At 42.2% G+C, this 13,811-nt stretch overlaps 1 protein-coding gene across 1 annotated transcript in view; it reads left to right on the plus strand.

Annotated features, from left to right (window-relative positions):
* bmpr1aa (bone morphogenetic protein receptor, type IAa) overlaps positions 1 to 13,811 on the plus strand; it is a 146,823-nt gene that overhangs the window by 18,978 nt on the left and 114,034 nt on the right. The gene's annotated exons all lie outside the window — the stretch shown is intronic.

Raw genomic sequence — 13,811 nt, forward strand, 5'->3', positions numbered from 1 at the left:
TGTACTATTTAGGATGAATGAGTGCATGTGGCCCATAAAAAAATACCAATGCAAGTGTATGATTAACCCCCCCCTTTTAAATTATTTATTTTATTTTAAATAAAGGCATGGCTGTGGAAGAAGAGGGTCCCTGTCCCTTCTGTTGCCAATAGAGAATGTGTGGCAAATTTTGAAACGAAAAATATAATAAAAATGACCCTGGACTGTTGTACTGTTAAAGGGCATATTCTGGACCAATTTCGGGTTTTTTTTTTTTTAATGAATGTCCCTTTATACATTCATCCAGAAGGGTAATTTTGCACAAGGCCATCTGTCTACAGCAGAAAAAAATAAAATAAAACACGTCTGGAAAAATCCCAAGGGAGTCTGGAGCCAGATTCGTGACGTTACCTGCGGAAGCGCCAGCAGGCTGCGCGAGCTTTGCACGGTTTCAGTGCACAGCCTGTGTAGACCAAGCGCTCCCATTTCTCTCTCATTGTCCGGTCTTTTGGGAAACGATGAGTGCTAATCCCATCAAGATTGGTGTTGCTACACCCTCCTACGATACATCTGTTAACCATTTTAATAATTATGCGATAACGTTGAAGAAATTTGCAGAAAACCACCAGGTCGTTTTCTCATAAACAAACCAGCGCTGACGTAGCAGGGCTCGACATTTAACGCTTGTCCGGGACAAGTGATGCTTAACGTCGGACAAGTTCATCGTCTGTTACTTGTCCGATCGGACAAGTGCCAAAATACGCGGATATTCGGGTTACATATCAAATTTATCAGTTTATTCACATGATTTCCGAAGCATCTCACGTGACATTATTTTGATGAATCGCCGGATGTTTCTATTCGGAAAGAGCGATGTGCGCATGCGCAATATTCAGACCCTCCAAGATTTCGCGATGTTGCAATTTGTAACTTCAATGCAAATTCAACCAATCACCACAACTTTCCCGCAAATTTGACCAATCGTTGGCGTCGTCTTGAGGTGACGTCGACAAACATCCGTGTATACGTTCGAGAGAAGCAGCATGTGCGAGTCAGTGTTGATGTAGGCTTAAATTCTGTTACTGAAAGTGTGTTATGTTTATTTTTTTTTTTTACTTAATACAAGAAATTAATGGATGCCAACATTTTTGCCAAAATGGTATTTTATTTTCCATTGTTTAGGCAGCTTCAGCATCATACTGTGAGATTCTGTTCAAAAAATTTTTTTTCTTCTATGAAGCCTGAGCCATTTATTTTATTAGTTTATAATTATTGTTTAATTTAGTCTTCATGAGAGACTGCCTGCACACAGTACTAGTATTAAGTTTTTTTTTGTTTTTTTTTTCCTTACATGAAAGCTGAGGCATTTATATTATATTTTAAGGTAACTTCATGTTGTGCTTTGAGGTTCTCTGCACTTTAACTTTTGAACCAACAGGTGCATTTGGATAAGTAAAGCCTATTTTTCTGCATTTTTGTAGTCCTGGTAATCTTTTATATTGGTAAAGTTGTTTATAGGACCATTTCTCAGTGTCCCTTTTTTTTTTATCAATAGTTTTTCAGTAATAACTTAATATTTAACATATCACTCAATTTTAATCACAAAAAGAGAAAATCGCAACAATTTCTCGCAACTTTCGCTTCCTCCCGCAATGTAATCGCAACAAAAACCTAAAAAACACCACAACTTTCAGTGCAATTTTTTGGACCCCCCCCCCCCAACATCAGACATTTTAGCCCGCAACAATCACAAAAAAAGGCCTGCGAAATCCTGGGGGGACTGAATATTCCACTTGCGAAACCGGCCAATACCGCTCCGTGTATTTGAGCTGAAATGTAAACGGTCGTTTATGATTGGTTTTAATCGTGTCATACACGTGGATTTGTTGACGGGATCATTATTCAGCTGTATGTTTACATTGAGTATGTGGAAATTTCCAAATCTTTGAATTGTTGGTGTTCATTATAAAAATTTAGACATTTAGAAAATGTCCCTCCTGAAGTTTGGCTTCACAAAGAAGTCTCGTGAATCCGAGGCATCTGGTGCTGAAAAGAAGAGGAAACAATCACAGCAGAACTATGAAGGCGAGAGAGAGCGGAAATTTCTCAATTCTTGGAAGGATGAATTTGAATGGGTCCAAGATGGAGCCCTGCACTCCCGCGGGAGTCCCGCGGGACCCGATGCAAAGCAGTGCGGCGCGGGACAAATTCTGAAAGCTCATTGCGGGCGGGAGAGGTGATAAGCTGCAGTCCCGCTAACTAAAAACATGTTTAAAATAAAATTTATAAATTATTAATTTATGTCTATCATATATAATTTGTGCTGGATATTTTATTTGGCATTTAATAAAAACATTTTAAGATGCCTAAATTTGTGGATGTGGTCTAATCTCGCGTACGTTTCCGATTCCTTTCGGTTCTTCCGTGTTTGAGATCTCCGATCATGGCAGAAGAGCAGAGCTCCTCTAGTGAAGCTCACAGTGCTTCAGAAGTAAGTGCTGCTTTAAAAAGAGGTACATTTACCGTTAAAAAGTCAAGAGTATTAGTCCTAAGTATTAAAAAGTATTTAAAAAAAAGTATTAAAAAGGACGGTGTATTGCACAGATTGTTCAATTTAAAGCTAGAAACAGACAGTGTATAATCTGAGGAGCTGGTTGTGGTTGCGCAGCACTTCATATGAGAGGAGAATGAAATCGCGGTTGGAATCGTAACGCCACAGACTCGGAAGTGGGAGTGCGAGTGCGCAAAGCGAGAGCTGTCAATCAAAGCGAGAGCTGTCAATCATGAGCACATGCAGCGCTCAACTTGGAATGTGTCAGCAGAATGTCAGAGTCTAAACAATAAACTTACAATAAATGAAGGATCGGTCAGTGGAGAGCTCAGCATGTTTAATTCCCCAAGCCAATGACAAGAACTTTCGTGAGATATAACGCGAACGTCTGCATCATGCGGGATTTGCGGGTGGGAGCGGGACAAAATATGGCAGGCGCGGGTGGGAGCGGGACTGAAAATCATAATTCTTGGCGGGAGCGGGACTGCACAATGCGGGCGGGAGCAGGACTGAAAATTCTGTCCCGCGCAGACCTCTTGGACTCCAAGACACCAGAGTTGGAACGCAATGTTCTCTGTGCATATCGCATCCTACTTATGCTGATGTCTCGAGCAGCATGTTTAAAGGTACAGCTTCATATAGGCGAGACATTCTAGTGTCTCATGGCAAGAGTACAAGCCACAAGCGGTGTGATGCAAATGCAATAAAGATTGTTGGGTTACAAATAGTTTTTTTTTTTTCTCAAATATTTCTTCGGACAAGTCAACTTCACATTCAGACAAGTAAATTTCCTTTCAACTTGCCCGACAGGACAAGTGGTTTCAAAAGTTAATGTAGAGCCCTGCGTAGGATTCGGAGGGAGGCGTCCCGCACGCGACGTCACGAAAATCAATGTTTGCCGGGAAATCCAAATGCCAAGTTTTTTCAGAGGCGGCCCAATTCGCCTCAAATGGCTTGATTTCAACTGAATTTTTCTGGTATTGCGCAAGGTAAAAAAAATTGCACAAAATGTTAGATATTTGACAAGTTTAATATAAAATAGGAGAATTACATTGATCTCGCTCCTGAATTTACCCGTGATATGCACTTTAAGACCTGTTTGTAGGAAGAATGGGACAAAATAACACCTGAAACACTTCATCACCTGCTGTCTTCAGTCCCTAAACATCCTTTTAAATGCTGTGAGAAGGAATGGCAACATTTATAAAGTGGCACATGCTTTACTGTCGCAACTTATTTTTTGAAATATGTTGCAAGAATCAAAATTGAAATGTTTTTTCAACTCGTGCTGTTGTATTGTTCTGAGTGCAATACAAGTCAAAGATCATTCACAAGTCATTGTTTTCAGTTTTAAATTCAATTTCAACATACTTGTCATAAATTTCCAACTTTTTCTGATTTGGGGTTGTAAATGAAACTTTTATCATAGATATGTACAGTATGTACACGAAAACCAGTTTTATATGTGGTTCGCTTCTATCCATGGTTTCGGTTGTCCTCGTTAGCTCTTGGAATGCGTCTCCAGCAGATATGACGCTCCCACTGTATCTGCTGATGTTTGCTGCTTGTTTTGATATTGCAGCCGTTTGAGGCAGGATGAGTAATGCCGCTGCAAGATCACTATGTTGTTTACATCACCGCCAGCAACTTCATGACCAGTCACAACACGTAAATCTGACAGTTCCAATTCCCACTGGATCCATGAACAAAGGTTTCCGTAAATGTTCTTGGGTCAACAGGAGGAAGATTAATGTTTCGACCGTTTTGCTCCCATCCACCATTCCAGCATGATAACAGAAAAAATATGGTTTTCACTGCGAGTGGGAATTGGAGTAGAAGTGTGTTTTCACGTATGCAGTGTTGAGTCTGAGTCGAACCCCAGTGTGATTTTTATCTTTTTGGTGCGGTTCATTTGTGCAGGTGAAGAGGACAGCGTTCGCACTCTGGTACAGACAAAAGGAACTGGTCTGAGACCGTCTTAGTGAGGTGGACTCGGTCCAGTTCCAATCGAATGCCAGTGTGGTTAGACTGCAGCGAGGGAGAGTTTTTGATCCTTAATCTGACCAAAATACAGGAAGTGATGCAAGCATGCCTTGGGGTGTTGAAATTTTTCTGTAACTGCTAAACTGAGCTGTGATGTGCCAAATAACAGGGCTAATGTGATGCATTGTGGAGATTTGGACCAACTTGGATTTAGGCAAAAGGAGAAACTCAATTAAAAAAAAAAAAAGGAGCATGGACCAAGGTGTTTGAAACTGTTTCAAGTGAGTTGAAGTGCATAATATATTTTGTGAAAATAAGAGGGAGTTGCATCTAGTTGTTGCCTATGTTAATTCCAGCATACAGGCCACTGCTAACTAGGGGCCCGTTCACACGAGTACGCGGCCTCACCCAATACGCTGTCGTTTTGAAAAAAATCTCCGTAAACACGGCGTCATTTCCAGAAATGATTCCACACAGATTCACTGGAAACGACCCAAAACGCTGTAGTACATATGCCAGGCCTGTATGTGGTGCTGTGACGCCGCCACACCAATACACTAAAACTGGAAGAGAAGCCATGGAGCATGCGTATAAAGGTCACGCGCTGTTTACAAACAAGCTCATAACACGAGAAGAGGACGATCATGGCCAGCGCAACTCTGAGAGGAAGAGGAGAGTCTTTTGTGCGGACCGACAATGAAGTGGAACTTCTACTTCATGTCACATTGGATGTTTCTGCAGTACAAGCACAAGCCTGTAGTCCGCCATTGTTGTTATGACACGTCTAGCGGCGGCGGCTGAGGTTAAAGGTTAGAGAGGTGGGGCACGTCATCGTTTCTGAAAAAATCCGCATTCGCCGTCCAGACGACTCCGGGCTATCCGGCGTTTTAGGATTTTCCCACTCTGGGACCCGTTTTCAAAAAATACCGGTTTCACACCTCGAAAAAGCCATATCCGTCTGGACGATAAAGTATTTATGTGGATTCGACAAAAACATACTCGTGTGGATATGGGCCCCTAGAGACCTGTTGACCCCTGTTTTCAATGGCCAATACTAGAAGTCGATGGGTAATTTTCTGCAACGACAAGCTTCAAAATTCCCATTCAGGGATCCTTCGGTGCGCGTGCTTGGGACCCAGTCATTATGGGAAACACCGGATACTGATTTGAGGGCAATCAGCACGCGCTGTAAGGACACTTTTTTTTTTTTTTTTCCCCCCCCCCTTTCCCCACAGAGACTTTGTGAAGTATTTTGTCAAGTGTGTAGCAGTAGATGGATCTAAGTGCAAGAAGAGTGTTTATTAGCAGGTGTGATATTTACAAAAACGGAACCAAAAGCAGAGTCATAAACATGGCTAGAAACAAACGTGACTGTTATAATGATAATACTTCACAAAGCCTCTGTATCCTTACATGCACGTGCTGATTGCTGTCAAATCAGTATCGGGTGTTTTCCATAATGACTGGGTCCCAAGCGCACACATGGCAGGCTCTGAAGGAGCCCCAAATGTAAATGCACTTTTTAAGTCTTGAAATTTAGGTTGTGCCACTCATGTTCACGTCACTGGATAAGAATGAGCACCTTGTTTCAGTTCTGAATTTATTATTATTATTATTATTATTATTATTTTAAATTCTTACCTTAGTGGAAATGAAGTGAGTACCATTTGAGTTTTTGATGTTTCCGTTCAACAGAGTCCTGCTGAAGGGTCTCTCCCCCCCCTTCTATGCTAGAAATCTCTCTAGTTTTTCCCCCGATGATGAAATACTTTTGGTAAATTTAAAAAAAATCTGATGTCTGTTTCGTTCAAAATGATTTGCACATCCGATCAATAACAGCTAACTTGTCTGAATGAAGCACTACAAACATTCCCTCTGTCATGGCGGCGTAGTTACCGTTGCTGTGGGGTCAGGTGACGGTGCAAAGCCTCTATTAGAGAAAATTATGTTAAAACAAAAACGAGCCATTTTAAGTGATAATTTTGCAATCATGTTTGTGCATGTAATAGGATGACTGATTATTTTGTCTGGCTATTTGAGCCGTTTGCTGCATCTCCTTCCGTCCTAATTGGCAATGCAGAGGCTGAAAGGGTCTTCAGCTGTAGCAACAGAATAAAGGTTGGCTTCCGCAACCAATATCAGTACGTTAGACCTTCTTGTTCGTCTAAGCTACGCCAAGATAGGCTTTGAGGTCTTCCCATTTGAGGAAGCCGCAGAACTTTTCATGCAACCTCATCTGAAGCGTGTGTGAAATCTCTAATGCTTATTTACCTTTAGGCACAAAGGCTACATGTGCTATAAAATACATTTTCTTGAAATGATTTGAGTTGACTGATTTTTGTCTGACTTTTTCAGAAATTCTCTACCTAAAACACCTTATTTTAAGAGCTTCTCCCAGCTGCTTTTTCATGCCAAGATTGCACCAGAGGGCCTGAAATTTGCTTCATTATTTCAAATTTCCCTGGGGGAAATTTTTAAATACATTTCTGAGTGGATAGTATCTCCATCCTTGACTCTTGTATGCTGCATAAATGGTAATAAAATCTATATTTTTGAGAGTTAAAATCGACCACAAAGTTGGCATCCGAGCTGCCCCGCTGAGCCAGCCAGCCCTGAGCACGTGACGTCACTGCGGGAACCGGGGCTAGAGACCAAAGCCAGACTCGGCAGGCGAGAGCGGTTGCAATGGCCTCTTCATTCGGATTTATTGGGGATTCTTCAGATTCCTCAGATAGTAGTACATCTGACTGCGATGGTAATTGGAGTGTGTTCATGCTACTGCTATACACGTAGAACCGGATCAGTTCGAACCATCAGAAAGTGGATCCGATAGTAACACGTCGGCCACGGAGGCCCCCACCTTACGAAATAAAGCCAGAGAACAAAGCCGTCTAGAGAATTGGATGGAATTGGACGGACAGTCTCATGTGACCCTCATTAAAACAGCATAGGCGTTATAACTTATGCAGCATGCATGTACATGGCGATAAATTGGCTCAAAATGGAGGATTAAAGTTGCAGTCAGCTCTGTTTTAGTATAGTGGAAATGGCGATGAGACCGATAGCTTTCCTGCAGTGACGTCACAGATGTCAAGGTCATTCACTCAGACTGCTACCTGTATGAATAATTTTTTTTTTTTTTAAAGATATTTTTGGGGGCTTTTTTCACCTTTATTATTGGATAGGACAGTGCAGAGACAGGAAACGAGCGGGAGAGAGAGACGGGGAGGGATCGGGAAATGACCCCGGGCCGGAACCGAACCCGGGTCCCCGGACCCATGGTATGGTGCCCCATCCACCCGAGCCACGACGCCCCCCATGTATGAATAATTTTAATCGTAAAAATTACTATATTAGATTTATTATTAACGCTTAAAACTATTCCTGTGCCATTCTTGAGGTCTCAAGGCATTTATAAACGAAAAGTGAGGCCATGGTTCTGCGTATATGCTTTAAGCACAGTGAAATTCCTCCTCTGCATTTAATCTATCTGAAGCAGTGAGCACACACGTACGCAGAGCAGTGGGCAGCTATTCTATAGCGCTAGGGGAGCAGTTGGGGGTTAGGTGCCTTGCTCAAGGGTACTTCAGGCCATGGCTGCCCCATGTTAACCTCACTGCATGTCTTTGGACTAGGTGTTATGAGCAGAGAGGCGTGTGTTGGATATGTTAAAATTAAAGCAGTCACCCCTTTTTTATTTATTTATTTTTAAAAACTGGTATTGTGTATGTGTAGGGTGTTTCTTCGTTCAACAAGGCACAAAACAAAGTATATATGGTCTTCCTAATGGTCTTGTTAACAAATTCTTATACCCCGGCTCTGAAGGAGGGGGGTATACTGGTTTTACCTCTGTCCGTCTAAAACACCCTTTTTCTCAGCAACCACAAATTATAGCCGCTTGGGGTTCTATACCGTGTATACCATTTTCAGGTGTGTCCCACATCGACCTCCTGTTTACCGACTGAATGTATTTACGAAACGTGTAGCGTGGACTTGCAAAATTTGTCACATTTTTCTCACCAACTCCAAATCACAACTGCTTGATACTAGGGATGTTAACCAATGACTGGTTGACCGAACGTCAACCGGTTAAATTTTTTTTTGGTTGTCTGTTTAAAAAAAAAAAATCAATCGTTTGAAGCTTCCGATTTTGGAGCGGAGAACCTGGAATTCTGTGTTGTAAATGCTTGGGGCATGCCATGCGGTGTAAGGACGACAGCTGACAAATCAGAAACACCCAGTCAGTCATGTCCCGCCCTCCTGCCCCAGTTGAAGACCGCTGCCACTCGGCGAAAGAAAAGTGTAGACACACAGGCTTTTTAGCTTACAAATTACTATTCTGTGTTTTTTCTTTTTTTTTAATTATTGTTAGAAGGCACATGGAGTTTAGTCCTGCCTTGGCCAGTGCATTCTGAAAGTATGTTTCGGTCTGTAGCCAGGAATGCATGTTATTGCAGATCAGATCTCTCCACACAAACTAAAGGCGCAGATGCCGACTTTTGGAGGGAAGGGGAGAGAATGAAATGACAGCGGTGTCTGGAGGGGGAGTGACAAACGCAGCTTTTATGTCTGTGAGCCAAGTCGGTGACGGCTTCAGAGCAACTTCAATACCATGCAGTAATGGCGTGTTGATATTGGTAACGGCGTTATAACGATTGTAGCTAATTAATTAGATTACCCGGCGTTATAACAGCCTTTTTTTTTTTTTTTTTTTTTTTTTTAACGCCGGTATTCCCATCGCTGAATGTTATGTACTACTTCTAGCACTTGACTTTATTTTCAACGCCATCATGGCCAACTATAACTGTCTCTAATGGCCCTTTTCCACTACCCTTTTTCAGCTCACTTCAGCCCGACACGGCTCGCGTTTCGACTACCAAAGAACAGCACGACTCGGCTCGCTTCAGCCCTGCTTAGCCCCTAAAACTCGCACGGTTTTGGAGTGGGGCTGAAGCGAGCCAAAGCGAGCCGAGTGAGGCTGGGGGCGTGAGCAGACACTCCCCTGTGCACTGATTGGTGAGGAGGAGTGTCCTCACATGCCCACACACGCCCCGCGAGCGCGCTGGGATCTGTAAACACCGTAAACCCGGAAGAAGAAGAATTACGAATTACGAGAATGTCTGAAGCCTTATGCGCCTCGCCTCATCTATACGCTCTTGCCAGTATCTGTTGGCGTTGTCGGTGACAACAAGCCACAGAACCAAGACCAGCAACACTAACGACTCCATGTCCTCCATGTTTGTTTACTATTCGGGTCGTGAGACTACCGCTTAAAAGATCACTGATGTCACTGTTTGCGCCGCCTAATGACATCACGTGACGTCCACCCACTTTCGCTAACTCCACCCAATGTGTCCACCCACTTCCAGCCAGCACGGTTCAGCGCGGTTGTAGTCGAAATGCAACTCCAACAGCCCCGCTCAGCTCGACTCAGCCCAACTCAGCACCGCACGGCTCAGCCCAACTCAGCCGCGTTTGTAGTGGAAAAGCGGCATAAGCTGGAGCCATTTGTCCTCCGCTCCAATACAAACCCTTCGACATCAGTGCCACGTTTGACTGAATGTTTCGCGCTGTAGAAAAGGTAATGTGAGTGGAGGGCAGCGACTGGGACTGAATGTGCGGATACTCGCGGTTAGATTTAGAATAGATTCTAATAATTCCAATTCTAGAATTTTAAACTCGTAGGTTAACTGGCTAATGAGGCTCGGTGGTCGGTCAAGATTTTTTTTTTTTTTTTTTAGTTTTCGCCATCCCTACTTGATACCGAGCTTCAGGTTGGGGTTCTATACCGTGTATACCGCTTTCAGGTCTGTCACACATCGACTCCCTGTTTACCGACTGAATGTACTTGCGAAACATTTATAGGGTGGATTTTGACGCTTTTTCAAGAAGAAAAATGCTATTTCAAAATGACCAGTTTACCAGGATGCTGTTTGAAATCCCTGGGGAGAACACGGCTCTTTACTCACTTGTTTCAGGGTTAATTATTTGTTGAAGTCAACATTCATAATAAGTGTCCTATTCCTTCGATCGCTTGCATTCTGATATAAGCGAGAGCGGGGGGACGTAAGTGAGCAGTAGCTCACAGTTGATCTTGTTTTATTATATTTTTCACAGCAGACAGAGCACAGTCTCTGGGAGAGTATAGTTCTTCAGCATGCAATTCCGGAGTTCTGTAATGGATACATGCCTGGAATGCCTGCAAGCTAATGGTCTTTAACTGCCAAGTGGAATTATTGCGTTTAAGAAATGAAAAGCACATTTTATTTGACCATCCTGCTTTAGTAGACTATTAGTTGATATCTTCTACGTCACTGACGTATCTTTCATCTACTTTTCTATATTCCTTTGTACAGACTCATTATCGTGTGTGTGATATATATATATATATATATATATATATATATATATATATATATATATATATATATATATATATATATATTTTTTTTTTTTTTTTTTTAATTAATTACATACATACATACAGTGGTTTGCAAAAGTTTGTCAAAATTACTGTTACTGTGAACAATTAAGCAAGTTGAAGATGAAATGAACTCCAAAAGGCATAAAGTTAAAGATGGAACACACTTTTAAACATTTTAATCAATATCAGTGTATTATTTTGGTTTTGTACAATTTTAGAGTGGAAAAAAGGAAAGGAGTAACTTGCAAAAGTATTGGAACCCTAGGAGATTTGAGCATTCAGATCACTTTGACCGAGGTCTCAGACCTTAATTAGTTTGTTAGGGTTATGGCTTGTTCACACTCATCATCTGGAAAGGCCAGGTGATGCAAATTTCAAAGCTTTATAAATACCCAGGCTCCTCTAACCTAGTCCAAAAAAAAATCAGCAGCCATGGGTTCTTCTAAGCAGCTTCCTACCACTCTGAAAATGAAAATGGTTGAGGCCCACAAAGCAGGAGAAGTCTATAAGAAGAGAGCAAAACGTTTTCAGGTTGCCATTTCCTCATTTCGAAATGTAATTAAGAAATGGTCATTAACAGGAACAGTGGAGGTCAAGATAAGGTCTGGAAGACCAGAAAAAATTTCAGAGAGCACTGCTCGTAGGATTGCTAGAAAGGCACATCAGAACCCCTGCTTGACTGCAAAAGACCTTCAGGAAGATTTAGCAGGCTCTTGAGTTGTGGTACATTGTTCTACTGTTCAGCGACACCTGCACAAATATGGCCTTCATGGAAGAGTCATGAGAAGAAAACCTCTCCTGCGTCCTCACCACAAAATTCAGCGTCAGAAGTTTGCAAAAGAACATCTAAACAAGCCTGATGCATTTTGGAAACGAGTCCTGTGGACCGATGAGGTTAAAATGGAACTCTTTGGCAGTAACAAGCAAAGGTATGTTTGGAGGAAAAAGGGCACAGAATTTCATGAAAAGAACACCTATCCAACCGTTAGGCATGGCGGTAGATCAATCATGCTTTGGGGTTGTGTTGCAGCCAATGGCACAGGGAACATTTCACGGGTAGAGGGAAGAATGGATTCAATGAAATTCCAGCAAATTCTGGAAGCAGACTTAACCCCATCTGTAAAAAAGCTGAAGTTGAAAAGAGGATAGCTTCTACAAATAGATAATGATCCTAAACACACCTCAAAATCCACAATAGACTACCTCAAGAGGCACAAGCTGAAGGTTTTACCATGGCCCTCACAGTCCCCTGATCTGATCATTGAAAATCTGTGGATAGACCTCGAGAGCAGTGCGTGCAAGACGGCCCAGGAATCTCTCAGAACTGGAAGACTTTTGCAAGAAAGAATGGATGAAAATTCCTCAAACAAGAACTGAAAGACTCTTGGCTGGCTACAAAAAGCATTTACAAGCTATGATGCTTGCCAAAGGGGGTGCCCAAACTTGCTTCGGGCCCTTTTCCTTTTTTGTCATTTTGAAAATGTAAAAGATGAAAATTGTTTTTGCTTAAAATATAAAGGGAATGAGTCATCTTTAACTTTATGCCTTTTGGAGAGCATCTTCAACTTAACTGTTCACTGTAACAGTAATTTTGACCAGGGGTGCCCAAACTTGTGTGTGTTAGTCCTGGAGGCAAACCAGTTCATCACACTGTACATGTTTATTTTTCTAACAGCACTAGTGCTCCTGTATCGGATGCAATCTTGCCAGTTGTTTGTGCAATAATGTGACTGCAGCCGGTTGCCGCCCCCCCACCCCCCCGCCATGCGAAGCCTTTGAAAAATTGCGGCTATGGGACATTCTGAGGCTATCTGAGAGGGAAATTGTAACAAATGGTTTGTCAACATTGAAAAAGAAAGAAGTAATCTTCTGCCCCGGACAGTCTTCGTCTTTCTTCCGTTTCGTGCCGCGGGATGACATCTTTAAATCTCTAAAGTGTCAACAAAAACAACTCGCGAACTACTTCTGTCAAAAGCTCCCGCGCCGGTGGGTGAAAGGTCATTCAGTCTCGAGAAATCTCGCTCTACAAGTCAGCTGACCTTGTATGTAACCCATGTCAAATCTCGCGAGAGCAGCCGCGACAAGTAAACAACTAAACAACATGGCGCCTCAGTCTGGAAAACGCCAATTCGGATTGTTTTTGCACCGTCTGGCGGTGTATCTACTATGATTGGAATATTTTTGGAGCAATTATAACGTATTTGATGATCAGACACATTGTCACGTAGTGTTGCTGGGATGTTTTCACGGAGTCAGTAAGGGGGCGCACGCTGAGAGTAAGAGGGCGCAGCGCCCCTGTTCCCCCGTTTAGACGAAAGCCTGATAGCTACTCCGTTAACGTTGCATTAATATTTTGTGTGTAATGGAAAGCAGACAGCAGTATGTTTGCATAAATTTACAAACCTAGATCTGCTTTGACTGTAAAAGGAAAAGGTTTTGAATCAATACTGACCTCGAGTGCACATTTCCTGGTACACGATTGCAGCTACAGCCAACTCATAACCCGCTTCCAGTAATTATATTTTTATTTTTTACACTCTAATGATGTAATGTGTCCGTAATGTGCTACACATATATCTGGCCACGCCCCCTTTTCTCCCAGGGGCTTAGTCAGGATTGGGAAGGCTGGGAGTGTTTTTCTGAAAGTAGGGAGTGTAACTTGGTCGTGTGGTGGTTGTGTGTATGTATTTCTCTCTCTCTCTCTCTCTCTCTCTCTCTCTCTCTCTCTCTCTCTCTCTCTTTTTCTTTCTTTCTTTTATTTATTTAAAACCAGAACTTTACAAATCACTAATCTTCTACAAATTCCTGCAATAAAAGCAGAATCCTTAAATTATTTTAGTGCAATTAAGACAAAAAACAAAATATAAATTGCTG

The sequence above is a fragment of the Neoarius graeffei genome, chromosome 7 (genome assembly GCF_027579695.1).
Source record: "Neoarius graeffei isolate fNeoGra1 chromosome 7, fNeoGra1.pri, whole genome shotgun sequence".
NCBI lineage: Eukaryota > Metazoa > Chordata > Actinopteri > Siluriformes > Ariidae > Neoarius > Neoarius graeffei.